The 4,923-nt window shown below is 36.9% G+C and overlaps 1 protein-coding gene across 1 annotated transcript in view; it reads left to right on the top strand.

Moving 5' to 3' along the window:
• Nucleotides 1–4,923, top strand: part of LOC107085850 (probable acyl-CoA dehydrogenase 6) — a 25,772-nt gene that overhangs the window by 7,212 nt on the left and 13,637 nt on the right. The gene's annotated exons all lie outside the window — the stretch shown is intronic.

The raw sequence follows: 4,923 nt of genomic DNA, 5'->3' as shown, positions 1-4,923 counted from the left end.
AGCAAAAGAAAAACATTACAATGTTTAAAATATTATTTAGTTTATGTGCGAAAACATGAGGTTTGATGCAATTAAAAGTCAAAGAAAATGCAATAAAGCACACTCTGACCAGGGTCTTAGCTCCCTCAAGATGTTTAAAAACCAAATATAAAGTGTTCCTCATGCATCCTCCACACATCTCTATGATCTGTAAGCAAACCATAAAAAGTCCAGTTTATCCTGCATCATTTCGAGAAGAAAAATCCCCTTTGGCATTTTATTAAATACCTTTATAACAAGAGACATTTAAGCCAATAAAGCTTTGGAGATCGGGAATATAAAGCTGAAAATATCTGCAAGTTGAAAGGCAGAGGTTTTTAAAAAGCCATCAGGTTTATCATCTTCTCTTTGACCAAAAGAAAGACCTTGAAGTGAAGTTAGAATAATTTTTACAGAACTCTCAGCTATGTCAGACAAGTTGGGCAAACCAGACACCTTACAAAAGTCATGAATATCTGCATTAAACACACCGTTATTTTTTGTGGAAGGCAGTTGGACATTTCGCAAACAGAGAGGAGTTTGTTAATAAGTGTGGGTTTTAATATCAGATAGGCCTGAGTACAAGCCTTGCATGCTCGGTTAGGACTTAACATTCTTGTTGAAAAAAACCCCCCAAATTTTTCAAGTTGATAACTGACATTCTTGAAGAGATGTTTTCTTTTCCGAGTGGGTTGCCCAACATTTCTTAAAATAGTGTTTGATTTGTAAAAAATCCAATGTACTTCACGAACTGTATCTGAAAGGCATTTCTAGCCATAATTGCATTCGTATCCCTGTGAATTTCATTTGGTGAACGACAGACATGAAACCAGATTAATCATCTCAGCCTCAGTCTAAATGATAAATGTTCTGTATCCGTTCTGTTTGTGATTCCATTTCAAAAACCTTAATAAATCAATAACGCATATGAAGACTGGAAAATCCTGGTCAACGCTTAAATATTGCTTTGAATGATGACATCTTGGACTGGGAAACCGATCTGAAAAAATTTTCGTGTCCATCATGAGTCACGCAAAGCCAACAGCAAACTTTATAACCCTTTTCCACTTGGGTGTTGATTGTTGAGGTGGAGGAACAAATGTGTTTAGGACTGGATGTTTGTGTTTGGATTAATCGTTTCTTTATCTTAAAAAAACAGAAAACGTTTGAACTTGTGGTTTCTTTAGTGCCACCATAACGGTCTAGTCTTACATAATGGTATTGAACATTCATCATTGTGGGTGAGAGTGTCCAATACAGTGTTGGAGGGAAGATTACATTGCATGTCTGTAAGTCGGAGTGGAGGGAGGCCGAAGGAATTAAAACATGCTGAGCAAACAAGCATTAGGCAGTAGTTGATCAGATTACCAAGGGGATCCGCCCAGTGGTAAACTGGGGAAAGATTTATGCAACAACCTTTTCTCATTCCTGTCTGAAGTTTCTCTCACATTGTATACTACCATTGGCTTTTCTGAATGCACCACATCAGTTCAAACACACATTCTAAATTTCATTCAAATAATTGCAAAAGACCCGATGCAGCCCACCTGTGCGTAAGTGAGCGTGCTTTCCCAAGAAATGTACATTTGCATAATGGCTTCCCTGATAAATTCTTTTTAGTTATTAATCCATAATATTGGCAGGGGTTGACGTTAAGGATTTTTACCACTTGCCCTTGGGGCAAGTGACTTTCACATTTCATTTGCCCAGAAACAATTTTTACTAGCCCGGTATAATGTTTGATAAATATAGTTCCTAATATTCATTTTTGTATATATATATATATATATATATATATATATATATAATCAATGAAACATGTTTGTTTTTAAAAAATTTTTTTTGTATTTTTTAAGTTTACAGGTTCCTGGTGTGTATATGCATGCGTCAGATAATGAACTCAAGCCTACATAACCGTGTTAACATGCTTTTCAATCCTTCCTGCACATTCTTTTCAAACTAAACTTTGCTTTAAACTGTTGTGTGCTTGCAAAAACATTTAATGAACATTTTTTAATGTATGACCTGCATCACTCTAAAGAAGACTGCCATATGATAGCGCTTTCTAGCTTGTTTGTCGTTTTGGTAACTACATCAAAATTACCACTAGGTGGACAAAAATCACGCCATCTGGCGGAAAATCACCCGGCTTTTTCAAATCACGCGAGAATGTGTACAAAACAACGAAAATGGAGGCGGCAACGCTTGTGAGTTGTTTTCAGCGAATGTCTGTAATTTTAAAGTAATTTTGAGTGATAAATAATTTTTTTTTGCGATCATTGCACTTGCCCGGCGGGCATATGCAATGAAATTTGTACTCTCCCAACAAAAAAGACTACTTGCCCCGGGCTATCGGGCAGTGGTTAACATCGAGCCCTGATTGGTATACTCACCAAGTTGTTAGGGGTTGTAAGTTTAAGCTGCTGCTTTATTCACAGATGTATGCCCTTAACAGAGTTCTTGTTGATAAGTGTGTTTAAATGTTTGGTTTCAACGGCACCTGCTTTCATCATAAAATCTTTTTTCTTTTTTTTCCATTCAGGCTTCAGCGTTTCTGAAACATTTTGCTACAAGTACATTTTAACCTGACTTGAAGTTGTTTTCAGCCTGTTTTTACTCAGTTCCATCTCATAGTTTTGTTGGCAAGTACCATGACTGCAATATGGCTATTCATGAAAGCATACACTTTGAGTAACCCCAACTTGATATTTATTACAGCTGCACAATGTGCTGCTGATGACTAATCTAGCACATTTGAAGAATGTAACAATTAATTAATTGATTTCCAAGGCTGAATGAAAAGAGTGGGTGCAAGGATTTATGAGCTGGTTTAGTAGAGAAATGATTCATGAAGTGGAATCAGAGAACTCTATGGCCTTGCTCCAATACAGAAAGCTTCATCAAAATGATTTATTCTCTTAAAAAGCAGGATTGTCTTTTAACAATATAGCAAACAGGAAAGTCATATACATTAACTTTCTCAGATTCATTTAAATTAAAGCATTTGAATGTAACTAATATTCAAAGCATGCAGCGAAAGCTTTCCATTAAAACGGATAGCAGACTCATATTGGCAACGAAAGCCTGAGAAGTGTTTATGGTTTCATTAGTGTCATTAGTTTGAACTTAGACTCGAGTATCTGATTTCTACCTTTTTACCAGTAGATGTTCCACACTAGCTGTTTACTGGGTGAGCTCAGGAGACGGCCGTGGAAGAGACCAAAAACGTACAATCTCAGCTCAACCTTGGTCAAAGTAATGGAAATTTTGAGATAACAGAGAATAATGGGGAAAAGAGGGAAAGAAAACTTAATAATTGCTCATCTATAACTATATTTCATTCAAATATTTAACAGTCATGTTGAAACCTTTTTTTTTTAACAAATTAAAGGTATTGGTTTACACATTTTTCAGCCATCCACCGTGCCTCTTTGTGTGATTCAGGGAAAAGGCTCAGTGTTTAACTTTCCACTAAAAACTACTGTTCAAAACATGAGAACCGGAAATTTTTCTTGCCTCGCCATGTTGAGGGAGACGACAAAGACGACCCTTGGCTTTTTGCCCGTTTCCCTCTGCTTTGACAGCAAGGAATCTGCAGAGTTTGACATGGCCATGGCCTTGCCCTGTATTTGACGGATACACCCTGGCAACTTGCAATTTTTTTTATTCCCCTTAAGTAAACTTTTTTTTTAACTGTTCTCTTTTTTAAACATCATTATGTTTCCAGGCTAGGGTTTATTTTTATGAAAATCAGGATCCTCTTTAACAGGACTCCATTAATATGAGTGAGGTCCAGCTCTTTTTTTTTAACAATATATTCTGTCTTAAAGAGGAATTATTGAGTTTTCTAATGATAATGCCAGCTGTGGCCAAAACACAGAACGGTAGTATTATTGGACGTTCTCGTAGCTCACGACTGTACTTTACAAGTTTTTTGTTGTTTTTTTTGTTATTTTTTCACCATACCTGCAGCTGCCATTAGTGTCTGAGTTGAGCTGGATGCTAGTCTTTTCATGGTATCCAAAAAAATATTTTGATTATAACACCCTAATTGTTTGCTAGGTTTGACACATTAAACATCAACGCACTTGACGTCACATCTGCTGAACAGCGTGGGAACTTCGACCCAGAGTAAAAATTCAGTAGAATAGGCTACAGGCTTACAGATGCACAAACTACTCTACTCATCAAACAATGATTTAGTCATAAAGGGGGAAAAAAGGATATTTTAAATATATTTTTTAGTAAAATTACATAATGTCTCTTTAATGTTCAGTGTTGGATAAATCAGGGAACGCCGCATATACAGTATCATCACATCCCAATATACAGACTCACCACATTCGCAAATAACCTTAATCCCTGCTGTATCATCAGCAACCTAATAATGTTGTTGCAGGGGTGAGCAGGTATAGAGTCATAAGTGTACAGTGTGTAAAGGACTGGGCTCACACAGCCCTGTGGGAAACCTTTGCTGGTAGTTAAAGTTGAGGAAGAATATTATCCAGGTCTGACAGATTGGATCAATTTCCAATCTCCAGACACAGGAAAGGGTGGAAAAATCTATTAGCAAGAGTTAAATCAAATATTATGCTTAGAATGACATTGAAAATGCCAAACTGTCAATAAGAGCATTGTGACATCATTCCTTTGGTTTGCCGAGTGGTTAGGTGTTTTGCAGGGCAGAGCTAATAGCATTCCCTGTGCTTGTTCTAGCCCTGTAAGCAAACTGATTGAGGTCAAAGGTGGGTGGAAGGTGGGTCTTGATCTCATGAGCAATGGTCCTTTGGAGGCTGGAATGATGTTAACAAACTGGACACGCAAGAAAGAAAGAAAACTGATGTTCTTCATAGACAGGCTTAAAGGAATAGTACACCCAAAACATGATTAGCCTTCATTTTCTAC

This window comes from Cyprinodon variegatus, unplaced genomic scaffold, assembly GCF_000732505.1.
Source record: "Cyprinodon variegatus isolate N-32 unplaced genomic scaffold, C_variegatus-1.0 Scaffold135, whole genome shotgun sequence".
Classification (NCBI taxonomy): domain Eukaryota; kingdom Metazoa; phylum Chordata; class Actinopteri; order Cyprinodontiformes; family Cyprinodontidae; genus Cyprinodon; species Cyprinodon variegatus.
The sequence above is the reverse complement of the archived record's forward strand: the minus strand, read 5'-3'. Positions and strand labels throughout refer to the sequence as shown.